Consider the following 25,115-nt stretch of genomic DNA (forward strand, 5'->3'; position numbering starts at 1 on the left):
ACAAAGCCAAACAAAGTATGACCAATCATGGACCTAAAGGCTGGAATAGTGTAGATGAAGAGTTGGGGGGTCCTTCATTTTGTAGATAGCTAGTAGGCATATTTTAGTTAAATTCAAAAGGGCCTGTGGCTATACTAGTGTTTTTTTGTTTGTTTGTTTGTTTTTTTCCCCTCAGCGTGAAATCTGATATAAAGGTGGATTTAAGTTATTGTCTGGGGAGATAATGTCATGGCTGGAAAAAGGACCAGCAAGCTGGATCAGGAAAGAGAGTAGCTCCCTAATATGAAAAAGGGGTATAAATATTTTTGACTGTAAACGCCATCAATCTGATGTGATCTGGGGCCCATATTCAGCTTAGGAGCCTATGTGACCTCTGAATCTCTGTAGATCTGAGCTCAAATTCTGTGGTCATGATAGGAACATTCCAAGCTGCCCCAAAATCGACCCATCTTCCTCAGGTGTAGCATAGAGTATGCTGTCCATCCTCCCTTTGGAGGATGGAACATTCTCTACCATTGTTGATCCAAGTTGAGGGCAAGGTCCGATGGGGGCCCACAAAGGGGTCTGTTTTATTGTTTCTGATAGAGATGACCAGTAACAATGGAGAGGGATTTATTTGAGGTCTAGGCCCATCATGTCTGTTGGGGAATCTCAGGACTCCCCGAATAGGGCCCCAGATGATGGGGTGTCCTGATAGTGACTAAAGTGTCATCATTAAAGTATGCCAGTCTCTTGCCCTTATTCAGCTTTTGCAGTCCTTGCTTTAATAAGGTTAGCTTTGGAGTGAATGAGAGAACTGTAATAGGAAGTAGGTGAGGAGGATATTTGGATTTATTTGAATTGGACTCCTATAGCATTTTGGATAGGAATGTCTATCCCCTTCTTTAGTTTGGGAAAATTTTGACTCATACTTCTTCAAATACAAATTCATATTCTCTCTCTCGCTCTCTTTCTCTCTCTCTCTCTCTCTCTCTCCCTCTCTCTTTCTCTCTCCTTCCTGTCATTCTGGCACCCCTATCATGCAAATATCATTCATTTTGATGCAGTTACATAATTGTCTCATATTATCTTCATTTGTCTTACTTATTATTAATTTTTTTCTGGATTTCTCTGTTGATTTCCTCTGCCCTCATCTCTAGCTCATCAGTTTGATACTTGGCTTCTCTTTCTGCTGATGTATTTCTCTACTGTCTTTTTTTTTTTTTTTAGATCATTTACTGGCTGTTGTTTTTGCCGGGCTGGCTTCACTGGTGGGTGACAGATGACCAGGGACTCATGGCTGAGCTGTAGGCAGTATCTCTTTATTCACGCGGAACGCAGCACAATCTAAGTCAAGCAAAACTAAAACTAAAACTAAAACTAAAACTAAAACTAAAACTAAAACTAAAACTAAAACTAAAACAAACAATCCTGTCTTATATAAACTTTCCAAGTAGGATGTGAACAGGATGTGACGTAGAGAGGGTGGAGAGAAAAGTGACTGGTGAAAATCAGGGTGTGACAAGGAGAGGGGGCGGAACAGGGGAGAATTCTACCACTGAACCACCAATGCCCTGGAGGGAGGGTGGTGTATAGTTAGTGATTTATGTAAATAGACCGCAGCTGTGAGTGGGATAAACCAATCCCATACAGGCATACTGGTGCTTAGTTAAGTAGGATTAGTGACTGGCTAAGGAAGAAGGGCAAACACTAGAAGAAGAAGAGAGACAGAAGCCTGAGGGAGCTGGCATACTACCCACCAACTGGCTTCCTTTTCTCTTTTATTTCTGTTATGTCTCCAATATGTACACTCAATTTTTTTCCCCCTGATTCTGTTGAGTCTTTGTTCTGTTGAATTTCTTGTCTCTTCAACTACCCTTAGGATATGGTTTTGATGTTCTCATTAGGAGAATTTACCTACCTATTTCTTCTAGTTGCTGCCTTGGATTTAACAGTGCAGGTAATTTCCTCTGTCTTCTGCCCAGGGATCTGTCTTTGAACCTGAGTGGTGAACTGAAACTCATAGTCATGAGTGCTCAGTACACACTAAGGTGCTGTGAGTGTGACCTAGTCTAGGTTGTGACAGCTCTGAATTCCTCTATGGAGTCTCTCAGAGCTCCAGCATTCACTTAATTTGCATGGATTATTATTTTTTTAAAGGACTGTAATCCTAACGAGTACTATGCAGTAAGCTAGGCAGGGGATTCTGGGATCCACTCTGATTCTGTCCTCACAATTTATATTCCATGTGATTGTGTCCTCCCAAGTTCCAGCAAGCTTCCCCAGGAGAGCTGAAGCCACGTTGTCCCCTCTCTGTCCTTACAATTCCTAAATTATACCATCATTTTGTTGCAGATTTTAGCAATAAGAATGCATTACTGGAATTTTTCCATAACCTGTCCCTGTTTGTTAGACTAGAGTCTCATGTATATCTCTTCCCTCTTCCCTTTTGATTTGCTTTCATGTGGCAGACCTTTCATCTTGGGAGGAAGCTCTCCTCTCCCACTCCCCTACTCCCTTCCTCCTATACCTGGAAGTTGACTCTTGTGTCTCATGTTGTGCAAAGTCTGTTTCTGTGCATAGTTTCCCATGTACTGCCATAGTTTTGCTGTTCATGCTGGGAGGATTACATAGGCCCTGCTTTTGCTACTGTTTGGTCCTGTTTCCAGGTTTTATTTTTGTTACATCTTTTTTTCCCCCCTTTGGAGATTTGGTACAAAATGATCAAATTATATTACACAGAAAATGTTTTTGCCTAAACTCAGCGACCTGGTTTCTAAAATACAGTATACACAAGAAGTGTTGATGAAAACACACTAAGAGAGGCAATAGTTTATTTGTTTTTACTAGTTTATTTTTAAGAAGCATATTTAAAATTAAATTACTTGCAGCTCAAAAGTATGTCAATGCAATATAATAAAATGGCTGAAAGTAGATTGATATATAAAATATTTCTCTTTACTATAAAGTGATTTTCAATTGGTAGAAGATTAATTATTGGTAAAATAGAGAGGGGCAGGGGAGATGGAGATAAAGAGAGAGAGACAGGAGAGAGAGAGAGAACTGCTTCATTGCTTATGTAGCTTCTCCCCTGCAGGTAGGGATAAAGGGCTTTAACCAGGTCTTTGTGTAGGTAGCATGCAAGCTCTACTATGTGACCCATCTTCTGGGTACTCTGGCTTCTTTTTTATAATTAAAATGATTTGACTTGCTTTTTGTTTGTTTATTTGCTTGCTTCGGTGGTGGGAGGTCCTCATGCGTGTACAATTTCAATACATAGAGACGGGCGTTTTCACACATTTTCTATTAAATATATTGAGATGGGATGGAATGGAGGGAAATTAAAGCATAAGAATGTTTCTTGGTGCGATGGTAATCATGTAGTCCTAGGGCTAAGGCTTGAATTATACAAGGCAGTGATTTCATCACTTACATTTTTTTTTCTTTTCTTTTCTTTTTTTTTTTTTTTATTTAAGAAAGAAGACATTAACAAAACCATAGAATAAGAAGGGTACAATTTCGCACAATTCCCATAACCCAATCTCCATATCCCATCCCCTCCGCTTATAGCCTTCCCATTCTCTATCTCTCTGGGAGTATGGATCCAGGGTCATTGTGGGTTGCAGAGGGTGGAAGTTTTGGCTTCTGTAATTGCTTCCCCTCTGAACATGGGCATTGACTAATTGATCCACACTCCCAGTCTGCCTCTCTCTTTCCCTAGTAGGGTGGGGCTCTGAGGAAGTGATGATGGGGTCATCTGTCCAGGGAAGTATGGTCAGCATCTTGCTGGCATCAGGAACCTGGTGGCTGAAAAGAGAGTTAACATAAAAAAAGCCAAAACAAAACCAAACAAATTGTTGAACAATCATGAACCTAAAGACTGGAATAGTGCAGATGAAGTGTTGGGGGTATTCTCTGCATGCTCTTGTGTACTTCTGCTTTCAGGTATATATTTTTCCCCTAGTTTATGGGCATGGGTGAACCTATGCTCTATCTCAGGGGACCTGGACTATATCTTGGTTTGGGGACTTTATTGGGAAGTGGAACACCTGGAATGGAGTTAGAGAATACTATGAAAGGAAAGGCCTCACCCGAGTGATGAAACTGAAGGGTTGTCATTCCACATGTGAAGTCTCTGGACACAGTCTGAAGTGAAGCATGCTGGCATGGTGGCACTCATTGCGTTGATTAGGTTGCGATCCGCGGATACAATATTATTTGATTTGGATTGAGAGCAGCATGCAGAAAAGTGGGCCCCACCCTAAGGTTCCAGGACTTGGGGAAATATAGGCTCTATAGTAGAAGTGTGAGGTTCCTGTTGTCTTAGGGTTCAAGAAGACAATGGATAGTTATTGTTATCCGCACATTATTTGGTGATAGGGTTAACTTTGGAAAGTCCCTTTGATAGGGTTTGGGGTATAATACCCAGCATCTTATATATAGTTGTGCTACCAGTTGCTTCTTTTCTCTCTGGTGTAGGCTTTTGGGAGAGACAACATATCAAAGACAGCCTATGTATTAAAAAGATTCAGTCTGTGTTTTAAGAAGTTCTAGACATATCATCAGTTTTTCACCTCTCATATTAATTAAATAGTGGTTTATATGTTTACCCTTTAATAGGATTGTACATAAACACTGCTCCCACCACCAAAAGACTGTGTCCCATCCCCACCATCCACCCCCGCCACCCACCCCCTGCAGTGCTGGGAAGCCCAATGGCCACCCTCCCCTTCACCACAGCATTTTTACATTGGTACCCTGCTCTCGATTTAATCAGATCCTGCTTTTAGTTTCCCTTTCTGTTCTTCTTTCTCGACTTCTTTTGATGAGTGGGGACGTCCCATACTCATTTTTATCTTTCTGACTTAGCTCACTTAACATAATTCCTTCTAGCTCTGTCCAAGATGGGTCAGATAAGGTGGGCTCATTGTTCTTAAAAGCTGCATAGTATTCCATTGTGTATATGTACTACAGCTTTCTCAGCCACTCATCTGCTGTTGGGCGCCTGGGTTGCTTCCAGGTTTTAGCTATTATGAATTGTGCTGCTATGAACATAGGAGTACACACCTCTTTTTGGTTGGGTGTTATGGAGTCCTTGGGGTATATCCCCAGGAGAGGAATTACTGGGTCACATGGAAGGTCCATGTCTAGCCCTGTGAGAGTTCTCCAGAGAGGCTTGAGCAATTTACATTCCCACCAGCAGTGTAGAAGGGTTCCTCTGTCCCCACAGCCTCTCCAGCATTTGTTGCTGCTGTCTTTTTTGATGTATGCCATTCTCACAGGAGTGAGGTGGTATCTCAGTGTTGTCTTTATTTGCATCTCTCTGACAATCAGCGACCTGGAACAGTTTTTCATATGTTTGTTAGCCTTTTGGATCTCCTCTGAAGTGAATGTCTTGTTCATATCCTCTCCCAATTTTTGGATGGGGTCATTTGCTTTTTGGTGCTAAGTTTGCTGAGTTCTCTGTATATTTTAGTGATTAGTCTCTTGTCTGATGTTTGGCATGTGAAGATCTTCTCCCATTCTGTGAGGGGACTCTTTGTGTGATAGTTTCTTTGGCTGTGCAGAAGCTTTTCAATTTGATGTAGTCCCATTGGTTTGTTTCTGCTTTAGTCTTCCTTGCAATTGGGATTGTTTCATCAAAGATGTCCTTGAGGTTTAGGTGGGAAAGTGTTTCACCAATATTTTCATCGAAGTATTTGATAGTTTCCAGTCTGACTTCCAGGTCTTTGATCCATTTGGAGTTGATTTTTAATTCTGGTGAGATAAGGTGGTTCAAATTCATTCTTCTGCATGTTACAACCCAGTTTTCCCAGCACCATTTATTGAAGAGAACCTCCTTCTTCCATTTAATACTTTGGGCTGCCTTATCAAAGATTAGATGTCCATAGGTGTGGGGTTTAGATATGGGCTTTCAATTCTGTTCCACTCGTCTATGTGCCTACTTTTGTTCCAGTACCAGGCAGTTTTGATGATGATGGCATTATAATATAGTTTGAGATTTGGGAGTGTGATGCCTCCATTTCTGTTTCTTTTCCTCAAGATAGTTTTGGCAATTCTAGGTGTTTTCAGGTTCCAGAGAAATGAATGTAGTTTTTGGTCTATTTTCTTAAAGAAGCTTGGTGGAACTTTGATGGGTATCACATTAAATTTGTATATGGCTCTGGGGAGAATATTCATTTTGATAATATTTATTCTTCCGATCCATGAGCTTGGGATGTCTTTCCATTTCTTGGTACCAGTTTCTATTTCCTTGAATAGTGACTCATAGTTTTCAGCATACAAGTCTTTCACTTCTTTGGTCAGCTTTACTCCTAGGTATTTTATTGATTTTGTTGCAACAGTGAATGGGAGTGATTTCCGGATGTCTTCTTTTTCAGTTTTAGTGTTTGCATAGAGAAATGCCACTGATTTTTGTACATTGATTTTGTAGCCTGACACCTTGCTATATTGCCTAATAACTTCCAGTAGTTTTCTGCTGGATTCTTTAGTTTTTCCTATGTATAGTATCATGTCATCTGCAAATAGTGAGAGCTTGACTTCTTCCCTTCCAATCTGTATTCCTTTGATTTCTTTCTCTTGCCTGATTGCTATGGCAAGAACTTCCAATACTATGTTGAAGAGTAATGGTGATAGTGGGCAGCCCTGTCTAGTCCCTGATCTGAGGGGAAATTCTTTCAACTTCTGTCCATTGAGTATGATGTTGGCTATTGGTTTGCTATATGTGGATTCCACTATCTTGAGGAATTTCCCATCTATTCCCATTTTTTGTAGGGTTTTGAGCATGAATGGGTGTTGGATTTTGTCAAAGGCTTTCTCTGTATCTATTGAGATAATCATGTGGTTTTGGGCTTTGCTTTTATTGGTATGGTGAATAACATTGATAGACTTATGTATGTTGAACCAGCCTTGCATTCCTGGGATGAATCCCACTTGGTTGTGATGAACAATCTTTTTGATATGCTGCTGTATCCAGTTGGCCAAGATCTTGTTTAATATTTTGGCATCTATGTTCATCAGAGATATTGGTCTGTAGTTTTCCTTTTTTGTTGTGTCTCTATCTGCTTTTGGTATCAGAGTGATGTTGGCTACATAGAAGGTGGAAGGGAGTGTCCCTGTTTCTTTGATCTTATGAAAAGCTTAAGAAGTATGGGTATTAACTGTTTCCTGAAGGTTTTGTAGAATTCGTTTGTGAAGCCATCTGGTCCAGGACTTTTGTTGTTGGGGAGATTCTTAATAACAGTTTTGATTTCTTTGTCTGTGATTGGTGCATTTAGGTTTTGTAGTTCTTCTTGGTACAGTCATCACTTACATTTAAAATCCCAGATAGAGGGCAGAATAATAAATCACTGCCCTATGTTGGTTCCTTTTGTATGTTTAAACATATAGCTCCTCTTGTGCTCTTACAACTCCTTTAATATGTGTCAGCTCTGTTGTGCCTTTCACTGGAATATGGATGAATTCATGACACTTCTAGGCTATGAAAGACACCCAGTGACATCTGAGAGTTTTTTTTTTTTTTTTTTTTTTTTTTGCAATAGGAGCATTTCCAAAGCCAACATTCTCTCAGGGGTATTCTGATATATGGGTTCCTGGTAAAGTTTCATTTTTTTCCTTGCCCAAGAAACTTTTCATGTGTTTATAAAGTGTTTTGAGATGGCTGGTTGTTCTTTCAACTTGCTTTCTTAGAATATATTGAATAGTACTGACTTTTACTGTTAGGAGAGATTTTTTTTTTAATTTTCTGTTTACAAAAAGGAAACTGACAAAACCATAGGATAAGAGGGATACAACTCCACACAATTCCCACCACCAGAACTCTGTATCCCATCCCCTCCCTTCATGGCTTTTCAATTCTTTAACCCTCTGGCAGTATGGACCCAAAGTCATTGTGGGATGCCGAAGGTTGAGGGTCTGTCTTCTGTAATTGTTTCCCCGCTGAACATGGATGTTGACAGGTTGCTCCATACTCCCAGCCTGTCTCTCTCTTTCCCTAGTGGGGAAGGGCTCTGGGGAAGTACAACTCTAGGACATACTGGTGGGGTTGTCTGTCCAGCGAAGACTGGTCGGTATCAGACTGCTAGCATCTGGAACCTTGTGTTTGAAAAAAGAGTTAACATACAAAGACAAACAAACTGTTGACAAATCATGGTTCTAAAGGCTGGAATAGTACAGATGAAGAGTTTTTTTGGGGGGACTTCGTTTTGTAGACAGCTACTAGGCATATTTTAGTTATATTCCAAAGGGCCTGTGGCTATACTAGTTTTTTTTTTTTTTTTCTTTTTTCTCCTGAGCCTGAAATCTGATATGCAGGTAGATCCAAGTTATTGTCTGAGGAGATGGTGTCATGGCTGGAAAAAGGACCAGAAAGCTGGATCAGAGAAGAGAGTAGTTTCCTAATATAGGAAAGGGGTATACATATTGTTTACTGTAAACCCCATCAATTTGATGTGATCTTAGGCCCATATTTAGCTTAGGAGACTATGTGACCTCTGCATCCAAGCTGCCCCAATATCGACCCATCTTCCTCGGGTGTAGCATAGAGTATATTGTCCAGCCTCCCTTTGGAGGATGGAACATTTTCTACCATTGTTGATCCAAGTTGAGGACAAGGTCCTATGGGGCTAGGAGTGATTTTAAACTGTGTTTCCACCCCTTGCCTATTTCTCTGAGAACTTGAGATGGTCAGGATCCAGGAAAGTTAAATCAAGATCTCAGATCAATTTATAAATACTAATAAATTTACTTTGAAAGTTTTTTCCAGTGGTATTCTATTTTCAAAATACTACTTAACTTTTTCATGCTAAGTTTATTATACTTCTAAATTGTAAGTGATGTTAAAAGAGAAAATATTTAGAAAGTTTAATTTAAGTTTTCTCGCTTCAATCTTGGTTATTACTAATAGTGACAATGTTATTTTTTGATAAAATTTTGATAAAATTTTTTATAAAATATATACCTTAATACTTATTTTCATTTTATTTATTGAATTTACGTTGATTTCCGATATTATGAAAATTTTAGGGACATAGTTTGACGTGTGTGTAGTACTCATCCTTAATATAAATTTATGGACATAAATCAAGGTTCATATCAACCCAAATACAAATTATTTTTTAATAAAATGACTTAAGCTGATTTTCACAAAGGATTGTTATGATTATATCATCCCAACTTTAAACAGTATAGATGTATGTATATAATTTCTTATATTGATTATCTGTTCTAGAGAAGTTGGTCCTATTAGTATGTAATCAAACCATTGTTTTAGGATAATAAACATCAATTTTAATTTTTGACGTATTCCAATTCTATTTATTTATTTTTATTTTTTACTAGAGCATGGCTCAGTTCTCATTTAAGGTTGAATGGGGATTGAACCTGGGAGTTTGGAGATTCAAACAGGAAAATATTTTTGCGTAACCATTATGCTATCTTCCCCACCTGTCAACTTTTATATTGAAGTCAAAATTCTAAGAAAAAAGCACTATGCAACATAGTGTAATAGCATTGTAGCTTTCACCCTTCACTTAGACCCACTGCTCATATCACACCAGTATTTAACCACATACTCTATTTCTTAGACATTTTTTTATCCTTCTAGCAGAGGAGTAGTAGAGATTTAAATCAACAATAGTATGTCCCAAAGTAATATTGCTTACAGTTTTATTGTAGTTGAGTCATTTTAGACTGTTTCCATTACAATTTTTCTATTACCACTGATAAAAAAACAGTAAAAGCTAGCATGCACTGAGACCTTAGTGTATGATAGGCTCCATTATAAAAGCCTTATATGCTGCTAGAAGCAGCTTGTAAAGTATAAACTCTTGCTATTCCTTCACAAGAGAGGAGTATAATAAGGGTAGGAACCTCGTCACATACATTTTTCAGACTGACCAAATTTATTTTATTGCTGCTATTATTACTATTACTATTATTATTATTATTTTTGCTTTGCCAGCTTTCAGGATTAGTTTTAAATTCAGTAATAATATAAATTCCTGTTTTGAAAAGTAGACCCCAGACAACTCAAACAACAGGAGACTGAAAAAAAATTTCAATATATTCATGAATTTGAATATTTGTGGACAATAAAAGTTACAGATGGTCACTTAGTGTATTATGTTGTCACATTTCTACTTAAGTTGGAGCCTAACCATACCAGGCTAAGGAAGATTCAGTGCTATATTTTATTTCCCTCTGCATTTTCTCTATCTGAAAAAGTAAGCTTGGAGCAGTGAAGCACAGAAATGAGCTAAAACATAGTTATAAATTAAATGCATTAACATGAATGATTTTGCCACTGTCTGGCAGAACAGAAGAAATCAGCCATATAAAGAGCAGCACAGCATTACCCCATTAGTAAAGAATGGTTTGTAAAAGGCAAAATCCTTCTTATTTTTCTTTTCTTTCAAAATTCACAACAGTGCTTGTCTCTGAGGACTGTGAATGGGATTGTGGGAATTAATTAGAATCGGAATATGAGAAAATTCTGGTGAATAGGAGGTATGCTGTATCACAAGATGACTATATCTATGTGTCAACATATGTATGGTTAAATTATGTATTGCTGTGTATGCACGTGAAGAGAGAAAGGTAGAGAAAGGAGAGAGGAAGGAGCAGAGAGAGGGAGAGAGTTAAGATAGATGGAGATGGCTCTGATTTTATACCCAGTTCTGTGTATTTTGGAATGGTACTCTATCCTCTCTTTTACTGTTTCTCTTTCTCATAAAATAGATAAATCATTTTTATTTATTTACTTATTGCTTGCTTGCTTGATTGATTGATTGATTGATTGATTGATTTTGCCTTCAGGATTATTGCTGGGGCTCGGTGCCTATACTATGAATCCACTGCTCCTGGAGGTCATTTTTTCCCCATTTTGTTGCCATTGTTGGTGTTGTTGTTGGATAGGACAGAGAGAAATTGAGAGAGGGGAAGAGAGAGACACCTGCAGACCTGTTTCACCACTTGTGAGCCAAATGCGCACAACCCCCCCCCACCCCCAGCCATGCGCAGTCTGGGAGCCCTGGGGCTCAAACTGGAATCCTTACGCTGGTCCTTGCACATCATACTATGTGCACTTAACCCACTGTGCTTTTATTGTCCGACCCCCTTAAATCAATTTTTTAAACAATTATACTACAGTTGGGATTTTTTTGTTTTATAGCAGCCCTTTACCTCCTAATTTTTTATTAGTGATTTAATATTGGTTTACAAAATTATGGGATAACAGAGCTGTACTTCCACAGTTCCCACCATCGGAATTCTATGTCCCCATCCCCTCCATTGGAAACTACAGTAGTTCTTCTAAGGTCATGGGTATGTGTTGACTATTACTTCTATAACTATTTGTAAATATATATATATATTTACCTGTTTTTTCCTATGGACCTGCTTTTCTCTTCCTTTGTAATTAACACCTACACCTATTGCACTTCTGAATGTCTTTCCTTTTTTCCTCTTCCCTCTCAGGGCCTTGATGGAATTGGAGTTCAGAGGTGTAATTGCATTTCTACTGGACATAGACACTGGCAGGTTGATCCATAACCCATCTTGTTTCTATCTTTCCTTAGTGGGAGTTGAGGTTGTGTGCCCAGGGAATTCAGGATGGATCATAGTAGCATATGCAACTTGATGGCTGAAAGGTCGTGTAAGATATAAAGCACGATAAAATGTTTAATAAACAGGAAACAAAAAGTATGGATACAGCAGATAACAATAGTAATCTTAAGGTGGAAAGAAGCTAAGAAGTCTATTTTAGGTATGTTCCCAGTGGCCCATGATTTTAGTCTTTTTTTTTTTTGAACTTGGTAGCTAAACTTCAGGTGGAAAAAAGTAGTTTGGAAAGATGGTGTCTGAGTTGAGATTAGGGCTGAAAAGCTGCATTAGGGCTTAAAGTAGCTGCAAAACTTGAAGAAATTAGATAAATACAAGTAACTTTTTTACCCCATCCATCTGACCGAAGGTCCATATATATTCACAGAAATGGAAGAAACTACTATTCAATAATGAGAGTGTATCAGTGTATATTCTAATGCCCACACAATTGTTCTGTGGACATAGTGGTTTTGTTTATTCTGTTGTCAGCTTTTCTCTTTAACAAGTCATTCATAAAATTGAACATGGTATTCTTCAAAATAAATACATAAAAAGTCTGATTTAGTGTATTTCAACAAAGCAAAGGACTGTGGGGAAGGAGGACAGAGAGAAGGGTGGTGAGTGGAGGGGCTTTCAGGTCTTAGAGCATGCTGATGTAAAAGGACCTAAGTTGGGGGATGAAAGTGTTTGGCAAACACCTATCACAGGGAGATGAGAAATCGTACTCATGTGCCAATAACTATACAGTACCCCCCCCACACACAAAGAAAATACAGCAACAATAAATTTGTAATATAAAGGGCAAATCTGTAAATAAAGTATAACAATAACTAGGGATGGAGGTGTAAAGGATATGTAAGTAGGCAATATTGATACCAAATATAATGGGATAATTAATTTGTGGAATTTATTTTACTATTGTTATTTGTAGACTTAAATTTTTGTAAGATAGAGAGCGGAAATATACTTGAGAGAAAGTGTTTTCTCTACAATTATCTGGCAGGGGAAAGTACTGGGATCACAAAAGTGTTTTCTTCAAAGCATGGGTACTCTTATCAAAAGGTATTTTGTTTTTATTGTCCCCAGAGTTATTGCTGAGGTTTGGTGCTGGCACTACGAATCTGAATCCAGTGCTCCTGGAGGCTTCCCCCCCCCCAATGTTATTGGATAGGACAGCAAGATATTGAGAGGAGGAGGGGAAGGGGAAATAGAGTGAGTGAGGCAGAGAGAGACAGAGAGACACTTGTAGACCTGCTTTACCACTTGTGAAGCAACCTCCTGGCAATGGTACGTCAAACTGGGATTCTATCACAGGGTCTTTGATCTTAGTACTAGGTGCCCTTAACCCGTGTGCCACAGCCCAGACTCCTTTGAACTAGTTATAAAATGAAAATATGATTCATTGTAATAAAACATGAAGTTTTAGATGAGTCTATAAACTATAGGATGGATATTACAGATAAATGTAGCTGTAGAAGAATATTTTAATCAACGTGGGAGTTGTAGGGAAGGAGAATGGTTTTCTCTGATTATAAATTTCCATTAAGCAGTGATTTTTTTTCTTTTCTATACTAAACCTTCTAAAATGAGGAACAGTTCTAAATTTACTTCAAACTTTTTATTTTGACTTGAACAGAAATTTCCTATGTTTATAAGATACATAGATAAAACTTTTTTCAGTAATGATTTCATCATATTTCCTATTCACATAAAGTTATTTCCATGCTAGTTTACATGGCCTTAGAAATAATAATGCAGTAAAGATACCGTGTGGTTAGTGTAAATGGTGTGTGAATATTGATTTCATTGTTAAGCTATTGTATTTCTTAATAAAGCTTGAGCAAATGTAATTTCCATGTATTTTTATAAGAGCTAGAGTAATCTGTGGGGTCATTTTTATTGTATACTTTTGACTCCTATCAGGCTAAACTTATGAAAGCCCTATCTCATCCTAACATTGCATTTCAGATTTATTTCAGTGCACTAACCACAGTAACAAAAATGTGATTTTATTCTGACATATTTTATAAGACTAAATGGTCTCATTATTTTGTTATTATCAAGTTCTAATTCTGAATTCCAATGGGTTTTCATGGATTGTGCTCTTAGTGAGTTTGGAAATACAATAGAGAGAGAAGAAGAAGGGAGAGACTTATTTAGAAAACAAGTGCTTGGCTTAATGTGTTATTTTTTAACTGTTCCCTTGGCCCACTTGTCATAACATCCTGAAAAATCACAGATTAATCCATTTAGCACCCACTTTTAGACTCTGTTGTATTCTACCCAGAGGTCAGCAATTTTTCTTGCTTCGTAGGGTCAATGAATAAATATTTTAGCCTTTATAGATCATAAAGCCTCTGTGGAATCCACTCTAGTCTGTCATTTTAACGAAAGCTCTCACAGACAAGGCATAAAGGAAAGTATGGCTGTGTTCCAATAAAACTATTTACAAAATCAACCTCCAGGCTATAATTTGCGAACCTCTCCTTAAGAATAGTGCTTCTGAAAGTTCAGTGTGTGTAAGAATCTCCTATGGAGTTCTGATTCAATAGGTCTGGGATGGAGTCGCAATATTTAAATTTTGAGCTGGCTCTCAATCTGGATGTGTGATATAAACATTCTATATCTCAGATTTTAATGCTATAGAAAATTAAATATTTCCCAACTTGTTTTTCACATTTGTAGAAAAGGCCACTTAGAATAAGATGTATCAAATTTTGTAAGTATATATACATGGTCATTAATAATAATTATAAAGGTTTCTGTTCAAGTGTTGATTTATTTTTCCCAATTCTGGATATAAGATTCTTGATTATATAGACCATATTAATGATTTATGTAAAATTATATAAATCATCATACATCAAATAATATAACATATGTATATAATTTGGTCTATGTTAGATATCCTTATTATACATTTTAATGACGTATATTAAGATGTATTAATGCCCTATTACTGCTGTTACAAATTATCAAAAACTTTGTCTCTTCAGAGAGCACAAATGTGAATTCTTACTGTTGTGAAGAGCAGAAAGATTGAAATTAACCAAAGTTTCAGAAGGGTTGGTTTCTTCTGGAAGCTCTAAGAGAGAATCTGATTCATCTCTTTTCCAGCACATTCCTCAAATCCAAAACTAAATCTAGAATCATTACTTAAAACCAGGCCTCATATCAAATGCCTTTATATCCTTCTGTTTCCAACTACCTCTTTTGCATAAAGGATCTTTATAATTATATCAGATCAACATTGGATAACTCAGAATAAATGCCCTCATCTCAAAATCCTTAACTTGATCACTTCTAAGCCCTCTTTACCATTTAAGGAAACATTCGTAGGTTCTGGAGACTTGATATGAGCATCTTTGAGAGTCATTTTTCACATACTGTATTATTGACAAGGTAATAAAATAAAAAGTGAGGTTTTAGTCAAGAGAGATTGATAAGTAGGACAGAATTCTGAAATCTTCTTTACCAGAGTCATCACCATTTAGGATCCTCAAATTAAATGCATAGACATCAAATTTTGCTTTCAGGCCTTTTCTAAGCTTGACAAAATAATACCCTGGAACATAAGTTTTGCTAAGTTGAACTCTTGACAGATCTAAATTGCCCAGTGCACTGAGCATGGACTGGTGATCATTTTAGCAGTTCTTCCTATAAGCTGCTAAAGAACTCATCTCTATGCATTTTTATATTATAATGAAAGAATGGTTTTAAATAAAGTTTTCATAGCATATATGTTGAGAGAAAACCCAGCTTTCTAAGTCTGAAGTTTGTCCCTCATTTCAGTTTTTACAATTTTCAGAAAAAATGTTTCCCATGTAGAAGTTCCCTAGGTCTATATTCTAGTGTTCACTCTTAAGAGACAAAATGGATCATCAAAACAAAAATAAAATAGAGGTTTTAAAATAATAGTATCCTTAACTCATCCATCTCAAAGAATCCTTCTCATGATATGCAACACATCATAAAAGATAGTCAAGAGGAAGAAGCACATAGCTCTTTGAACAAAATTAACTGGAGGCAAATGACCTTAGTGGCATCAATATATTCTTATAAAGTCATGTTTATGTTGTACTTACTATAGGAAATTCATATGCTAAAATACTTCATCATGAATCAGAAATATGGAATAGCTTGGAATCTCAAAATTGTCATTTATTAAAATGACCTGATACTATAAAATATATTTTAGAGTAGTATATAGACATAAATAAAATAATATAATGTACCATCACTTAGATTTGAGAAATAATTAAAAGTCTTATTTGTATTATTATTTTATTGGGGGTTAATGGTTTATAGTGCAGTTATTGACAATTAGGTACATTTTTTCACTCCTTGTCAATATTCTCTACAGAACACTCACTTAGATCATTTCACATCATCATACAGTAGGACTCCAAATTTCACTTCAAGTCTTTCTTCCCCCTCCATTCCCAGAGTCCTTTTTATTTTCCAATACACAATATCTAGTCCAAGTTCTGCTTTGTGTTTTCCTTCTCTGTCTTTACTTCTTAAATTCCACCTTTAAGTGAAATGATTCAGTATTTGTCCTCTTGCCTTATCTCATTTAACATGATGACTTCAAGTTCCAAGATTAGGCAAATGAGATGACTTCCAATCTAATGCCATCAGACACCAACCCCTGACCAGCATTTTGCACTATTTTCTGTGAGAGAGGAATCATATATTCTCAAAGAAGATTCAAAGAAGTGAGTCTGTCCATCCCAAGATATATTCTGAAATGCGTTATTCAAGAATGAGTGAAGAGCGAACATAATGCTACTAGCCAGATAGATGTGTATAATAACAATAGTAAAATTCACAATCAGAATAACATGCAGATATGAAAAGAGATTTTGTATTGGGAAGCCTTTTGTGCTGCAGATTGGCTTTGTAGTTCATCACTAATCTGGTTTAGAAGGAAGGGAAAGCGAAAGAATATTCATAAGGGCAAACATCTACTCCTGAATGTGGTGCAAGTTGCCTTTTGACAAGCAAGACTAGATCATCAGCCTTTGTGGGAAGGAAGTCAGATACATCATCAACTATTTTGAAGGTGGTGGTGTCCATAAGGATTACCAGTGCATCATCCAGGACACTTGAATTCTGAGATTAGGAATATTTAATGTTTAATGTTAAGAGAAGGGCAGTTCCCCTGACCTCTTGAACTAATATATGGATGGCTTTCCTGGAAAGGGGGCTACCTTTCTACACATGCCTCTCCTCCCACCTTAAAATAAAGGCCATGAATTACTGTATGTTGTGTTCTGCCACCACATACGTTTTTGCTCAATTGCCCCTCCTCATCCCCCTTCCTCTGAGGTGCCTGTAAATTACCCACAGGGAAATATGCATTGTGAAGCTTGTGATCAAACCTTGTATGGTCATTCTTCATTTGTGATCAAATAGTTTGCAATCAAAATATAGGTCAACATGCGGCTATGCATTGTGTTGCTCTGTGCTTGGGTTAATGCTTACCTGACCTTCTACCTGGGCAATGGGTATATGTACTTGCTCCCAAATAAACTAATCGCCCTCCAAGGCTTTTCCTGGGCTTGACTGGGTGCTTGTCTCCCCACTCACGTCACCCTCTACACGCTGAGCTGCTCTGGGACCCGCGGGGGCCGCTCCTGACCTCCTCTCCCAACGGATCCGTGGAGACAGGCGGAACCAGGAGCAGGCCTACACATTAACCTGATTCATATGGAGTTATATTGGTGTGTCTTTATAGCAAAGATTATATCTGAACTGACATTTAGATGACCAGTAGTTCTTTATCTTATTGTCACTGTGATTTTACCACTCCATGTCAACTTTTCCTAATAAATAGAAAGAGATACAGAGGGATGGTATTTCAGCAACAATGTAATATTGGGATCTGTTTTGTTCCTGGGTCAATGGCAAAGTGGATACATATCAAAGGTGCACTGTGTTGCAGGCCTGACCTGTGGTTTTTAAGACAGGGTAATATCAGGGAAAGCAAAGCGCATATTCTATGGAATAGATATATTTAACAATGAAGTAGTGTGGAAAAAGCCAGCATATAAAAACATTTTAGGAAACAACTGTTGTGTAGAGACAGCATTTGGAAAAAGTTTCAAAGATCACATAATAAATTATCTTATTTTATACTAATAGATTCAGACTTTTCTGCAAGGACATATAGAGTCTGCCATCAATTAAAAAGGAAGTAGTGCCAACTAGTGTTTTATTTAAGATTTACTTTATTTATTACACATTAGATGGTTTCACATGAGGCAGAGATAAGGAGACCAAGATAAATCACAGCACTACTCTATAGTGCAGGGGTGAAACCTGGAATCTCAGCCGTGAAAGTCCCACTTAAGCTATCTCTTGAGTCACTTAATGCTATTTTTCTTTTCTTCTCTCCCTCCCCCCACTTTCATCCCTCCCTTCCTTCATTCCTTCCTTTATTTCTCTCTCTTTCTTTCCTTTTCTTTTTTTCCATCACTACAACATAAATGCTCTGTGTAGTTTATTTTTTCCAGACAGAAGCAGAGATAGAAATACAGAGAATTTTAGAGAAAGATTCCAAAGCAGCCCCCACACACAATGAGGTGGGGCCAGGCTGGAACTTGGGTTCCAGCAGGTGCACTATCATGGTGAGTTATCTTGCTATTCCTTAGTGTTATTTTTTAAAATCATTTTTATGAGGAATGTTAATGGTTTACAGTGTAATCATTGACACATGGGTACAATTTCTCATCTCCTGGTGAAAATTCTCTACAGAACATTCTGACCCACAACCATGTTTGTTTTACATCATTATACACCAGGACTTCAAGATTCTCTTGAGCCCCTCTCTGTCTCTCTCCTTCCATAGAGTCCTTTGTGTTGATGCAATACACCCTTCCTAGTTCACATTTTATTTGTTTTTTCACCTCTATGTCCATATTTACTAAGCCCCACCTTTGTGCTATTAACAAATTTTTGGAAAATTGCTTAAATAAAGAATGAATTTTTTTTATTTAAGAAAGGATTAATTAACAAAACCATAGGGTAGGAGGGGTACAAATCCACACAATTCCCACCACCCAATCTCCATATCCCACCCCCTCCCCTGATAGCTTTCCCATTCTCTATCCCTCTGGGAGCATGGACCCAGGGCCATTGTGGGTTGCAGAAGGTACAAGGTCTGGCTTCTGTAATTGCTTCCCCGCTGAACATGGGCATTGACTGGTTGGTCCATACTCCCAGTCTGCCTCTCTTTCCTTAGTAGGGTGTGTCTCTGGGGAAGCTGAGCTCCAGGACACATTGGTGGGGTCTTCAATCCAGGGAAGCCTGGCTGGCATCCTGGTGACATCTGGAACCTGGTGACTGAAAAGAGAGTTAACATATGAAGCCAAACAAACTGTTGAGCAATCATGGACCCAAAGCTTGGAATAGTGGAGAGGAAGTGTTAGGGAGGTACTCACTGCAAACTCTAGTGTACTTCTGCTTTCAGGTATATATATATTGACACCTCAACATGCTTCACTTCAGACTGTGTCCAGAGACTTCACGTGTGGAATGACAACCCTTCAGCTTCATTACTCGGGTCAGACCTTTCCTTTCATAGTATACTCTAATTTCATCTCAGGTGGTTCACTTTCTAACAAAGTCCTAAAACCAAGAATGAAATTTTAAGCCAGGTGGTGGCTCTCTCAGTAGGCTGCACATGTTACTTACTATACATGAGCGGCTGGGTACAACTCCTGGTCCTCATGACAGAGGAGGCAGGTTTTATGAGCTTTGGAGCAGTGCTTCAGGTGTCTCTCCTCTTTCTGACTCTCAAGAGGAAGAAAGAGGAGAAGGAGGAGGGAGTGATAAATGAAGGAAAGGGTAATGAAAGGAAAGGGGGTCAAAAGTAACAGAAAGGAAAGGAAGGTGAGAGAAGAGAAGGAAAAAAAAAAAGGTCAGTGGGAACAGTGTAGTATGCAGTCATTGTACCTCAACCAAAACCCTGGTTGCAAAAAAAAAAAAAAAAAAAAAGAGTGAGATTCAAATATGGAAATTTGGGGGAGTAATAATATCAAATAAAATTATGAAGTCACAGGTTGATAAAGTGACACTGAGCACTGAAGGAATCATCTGTATTAAGAAGCATTTTGCTTACCTTGTTGAGGTATTAGTAGGGTAGAGAAAATGAGGAAAATAGAAGATTGTAGAATGAGGTCAATATCAATACTAAACAACTAGGTTGAAGGGAGTGCATAATCCAATAAAACATATGCAATTGAAAATGAAACTTGAAGGTGGCATTTTATTACATTTGGGGCATTTTGAATATTAAATGAATGATATATTCAATAAAAGTTGAAGTATTCAATGACTAGAATTGGAAGAATGTTAGTCAAGCCAGACTAACAGCTATGAAAATGACCCTAAATTTTGTTGATATGGGACTAAAATAATGGCCAGAAGAAAGGTCACTGACTGGGTAGCATGTGACCTGGGTTACAGCCTTAGCTGTACACAGGAGGAAAATCCAGTGCTACAATCTCTGTCTCTCTATCTGTGCTATTTCTGCACAATATCTGTGTGTTCCCAAAGTACTAGATTTTCAGAACAGTGAATCTACTGCCCTTATCAACAGGCAATTTACTTCTTCTTCTAGCGTTTGCCAGGCAATTTACTAATAAAACCAAATAGACCAGGCCTCCAGAATAAGACAACGTGATTTATAATTCTAGTATTTTATTTTATTTTGCCACTGGGGTTATCACTGGGGTTCAATGCCTGCAAATCAAATTCACTTCGGTCATTTTTTTTTTTTGACATTTTGGATAGGATTGAGAGATCAGGGGAAGACAGAAAGAAAGAAAGAGATAAGGAAAGAAAGAAAGGAAGGAAGGAAGGAAAAAAAGAAAGAAAGAATAAGGAAGGAAGGAAGGAAGAAAAGAAGAAGGATAGACATCTGCAGACTTGCTTTACTACTTGTGAAACAACTTCCTTGCAAGTGAGGAGCTGGGGACTGGAACCAGGATCTTTGCGTGGGTTCTTACTCTTCATACTATGTGCACTAAGCCTGGTGTGCCGTCACCTCCCCCCCTAGCATTTTACTTTGTATTCTTGTAATATGAATATAACTCTTCTAGGCATTCATGCTCATATCTGAAATAACGTGTGAACAGTGTGTCCCTTATTGTTTCTTTGAAATTATACCAAGTTAAAATGTTTTGTGTTGATATTAATAGTAGGAAAATCAGCTTTTGTTGTCAATTGAAATAATAAATTGGAATTCAACTTAACCTTGAAATATTATGCAACATGGAAGTGGCACACTGGTTGAGCTCATCTCACAATGAGCAAGGAGCCAGTTTCATGCCCCTGGTCCCCCGCTGTAAGGGGAAAGCTTGGCAAGCAGTGAAGCAGTACTGCAGGTGTCTCTCTTTCTCTCTCCTTCTCTATCTTCCCCTTCCCTCTCAATTCTGGCTCTCTCTATCCAACAAAGAAATAAAGATAATAAGAAAAAATAATCAACAATGCTTTCTGTTATCTTCTCAAACCTTTTCGAGAGTATGAAGGTATTGAAAGTATTTAAAGAGGTATGATGTGGGTAGTAATTATATTTGCATGAAAAAAATACATAACTGTACAGAATATAAGGATTTCTCTGCATTTGCAATAATTTTGCCCCTTATAAATCACTGCAAATGAAGAGTTAATTGAAAATTTGGTATACAAAAATTGCCAAATTAAAAATGACTAAGATAATTTAACATTTTTAACATTATGGAGAGGAGTATATATAATTAACAAATAGACTTGCTTATCTTAAAATGAAAAGCTTTTATATTTATAAAATAAAATCAAAATTATCATATATAAAACAGCTGCAGCCACCAATGTATCTACCAAAGGACTCTCCCTGTTTTTGCTTTTTTTTTTTATTGTATGTTTACTTGCTTTGCTTTTCAATTGAGTTTCCCTGTAAAAATAAACCTACAAACTTCCATTACTCTTGATGGATTCCATCTTTTCTTATTTTGCCCAGATGAACAGTGGGGGGGGGGGTTTGGAGAAGTAGCCACTGTACTACCAACCCCACTACTAGTGAAGCTTTCCAGTGGCATAGTGCTTCTGTGTAGTGATCAATGACTTCAGATTGGGTCCTTGGACATAGTAAAGTGTGTGTCCTACCCGTATTCTCTGTTTTTAATCAGGAAGACGTTCATCTATCTAATTTCCATACTTAGGTTCATACATAAATTTCATGAAATTATGAAGAGAAGCTCCCTGGAAAGGGAAGCTTCATGATTTTACAATATCCTTGTATAAATGAAACAAATCTCATACCTGGATAAGTTTTAAAAAAAAGGTCTAAGTCTACATAACATAAAATTCTTCCCATTCAAAAAGAAAAATAGTAGGGAGGCAGGTGGTGGCACACATGGTTAAGTGTACATGTTACAATGCATAAGGATCCAGTTTCAAGTCCCCACCTTTAGGGGAAAAGATTCAGTAGTGGTGAAGCAGTGCTAAAAGTCTCTCTCTCCTCCCTCCCCCTCTCTCTCCCTCTCTATCCCCTCCTTTCCCTCTCAGTTTCTGGCTCTCACTATTCAATACATAAATATAATAAAAATACATTTAAAATATTATTAAAAAAGAAAAAATAGTAGGAAATTTGTCTTCTTTGTAACTTTATGTTTAGATGAGTCACAGGACGGTTTAGTGTAACTTCAATTTAACTTTCCAGGTCAAGTGACTAACATTTATAGGCTCAGTTATCTCCTCTAAAGTCACAAATCTGTAAATTTTTTTATTTTTCTTATTTTAATTATGCTTAAAGATCAGCAAATTGGTACAGGAAGATAGCACAGTGGAAGTATATCAGAGTGTCATTCCATTCCTGCCACCACCATAACCAGAAACAAACTGTTTTAATCTCACTCTCATCAAAATAAAAGCAAATCACCTCCCTACGGTAGCTTTCTGAAGAACACTCTTATCCCTTCCCAAACTTAGCTGAATAAATTAGGGGGATTTTTCTAAGAATATAACTAATAATATTATTTATAAATTTAAGCTCACATGAGTTGGAATATGATAATAATATCTCCTCTCATGAATTGACATCCTCTGACTGAAACCATATCATGACCTATATTTATGTTTAGAGAAGAAATCAGAAGAATAAAATTCAGTATCACTAGTTGGAGAGAACCTGCATGCTGCAAGGAAATTGATGCATAATTTAAAATGTAGGCAAAGTAGAACTAGTAGAAGTCACAGAGAATTAAGTGTGCTGGATATGTGAATTCTTTGATTTTCATTTTCCATATTTGGATGAGTATGTGCTTCTCTTTTGGAATGATTATAACTTTGTGTCACTGTACAAGTTATGAAGCATGTGCAAGTTATGAAATACTCTGGCCTTTGAAATCACCGTGTCACAGACTAGGACTCAGTGGCTGTGCAAAAAACATGGGTTATTTTTCTTTAGGCTACCAAATGGAATGCCAGCTGTTTTTTATATGGAGAAATTATTATTGAAAACCTTGGCAACTAGGAAATAAAGTTAACCTGCAGTGATTTGGGGTATTGCAGTAAGCTTGTGAGCTGCTGCAAAATCCTGATAAAAATTATTATGTATTTTGTGATATTATATTTATGGAATAAGTTCTGAAGGCATTAAAATATCTACCTGAGCAGTACAAGCTATGGTGAATGTTCCAAGTTAATTCTATTGAAATTCAATTTGTAAAATGAACCTTAATGGTTTACTATAGCATTAAATATTACCATTTTTTGTAGACCCACAGGAATAATCAGAACAGTCCCTGAATGCCAAAAATAATACTTGATATTTTGCTTATACTTACTTCTGTATTACTGTTTTTCATGTACAGTTTTAATATATTTTTATTCAGGTTTATTTATTTAATGATTATCTTACATGTTTTGACCAAGTAAATAAGAAGCAAATTGGTGTTTAAATATCTTAACTTCTTTGATTTCCTGCATTTAAAATTTTGATTTCCTGCATTCCTGTGATATTCTTCATTTTTGTTATTATTTGTACTTGATTCTGAATTACCTTCAATGTTTATATATTTCTTTTTTTTTCTTTTTTATTTAAGAAAGGATTAATTAACAAAACCATAGGGTAGGAGGGGTACAGCTCCACACAATTCCCACCACCCAATCTCCATATCCCACCCCCTCCTCTGATAGCTTTCCCATTCTCTATCCCTCTGGGAGCATGGACCCAGGGCCATTGTGGGTTGCAGAAGGTACAAGGTCTGGCTTCTGTAATTGCTTCCCCGCTGAACATGAGCGTTGACTGGTTGGTCCATACGCCCAGTCTGCCTCTCTCTTTCCCTAGTAGGGTAGATCTCTGGGGAAGCTGAGCTCCAGGACACATTGGTGGGGTCTTCAGTCCAGGGAAGCCTGGCTGGCGTCCTGGTGACATCTGGAACCTGGTGACTGAAAAGAGAGTTAACATAGGAAGCCAAACAAATTGTTGAGCAATCATGGACCCAAAGCTGGAATAGTGGAGAGGAAGTGTTAGGGGGGTACTCACTGCAAACTCAAGTGTACTTCTGCTTTCAGTTATATATTTTGCAGTAGTTTACAGATACGTGTGAACATATGCTCTCTCTCACAGAAACTGGTGTATATCTAGGTTTTGGGACTTTGTTAGAAAGTGAACCACCTGAGATGGAATTAGAGTATACTATGAAAGGAAAGGTCTCACCCGAGTAATGAATCTGAAGGGTTGTCATTCCACACGTGAAGTCTCTGGACACAGTCTGAAGTGAAGCATGTTGAGGTGGCAATTGTTGCGTTGGTTAGGTTGTGATCAGCAGATGCAATATTATTTGATATGGATTGGGAGAGGCATATGGGAAAGTGGGAACTATCCAAGGGTTCCAGGACTGGGGGAAGTAGGGGCTCTATAGTGGAGATGTGAGGTTCCTGCTGTCTTAGGGTTCAAAAAGACAATTGATAGTTAATGTTATCATCACATTATTTGGTAATTGGGTTAACTTTGAAAAGTCCTTTTGTTAGGGTTTGTTGTACAGTATCCAGTATCTTGTATATAGCTGTGCTTTTGGTTGCTTCTGATCTACTTGGTCTAGGCTTTTGAGAGAGTCTGCATATCAATTACACAGCCTATATATTAAAAAGATTCAGTTTGTGTTTTGAAAAACTTTGAGACATACAATTGATTTTCCCCCCTCTCATATTAATTAACTAGTGATTTATATGACTACATTTTACTAGGAGTGTACATAAACACCATTCCCACCACCAAAAGACTGTGACCCATCCCTCTGACCCCCCCAACCCCCCACTGTCCCAGGAAACAGCATGTCTACCCCTCACCACAGGGTTTTTACTTTGGTGACACTATCCCTTTCCATATTTATTTGCATCCCTTTCTCTCATTTTGTTTTGTTTTGTGGAGGGGACTTCACCACTCTAGGTTCACTTCTTTAAAATAAAGAAAGAGGCCTATGTAAAGGGAGAGAGAAACAGGGAAAGTGAAGCTACTTCCAATGCTGGGGGTGCACTGTTGG

The 25,115-nt window shown here is 37.6% G+C and overlaps 1 protein-coding gene and 1 pseudogene across 1 annotated transcript in view; both read left to right on the plus strand.

Annotated features, from left to right (window-relative positions):
* GALNTL6 (polypeptide N-acetylgalactosaminyltransferase like 6) overlaps window positions 1-25,115 on the plus strand; it is a 1,261,228-nt gene that overhangs the window by 299,398 nt on the left and 936,715 nt on the right. The window lies entirely within an intron of this gene.
* On the plus strand, window positions 16,197-16,692 carry LOC132536889 (holocytochrome c-type synthase-like; annotated as a pseudogene).

Source organism: Erinaceus europaeus, chromosome 2 (genome assembly GCF_950295315.1).
Source record: "Erinaceus europaeus chromosome 2, mEriEur2.1, whole genome shotgun sequence".
Taxonomy (NCBI): Eukaryota; Metazoa; Chordata; class Mammalia; order Eulipotyphla; family Erinaceidae; genus Erinaceus; species Erinaceus europaeus.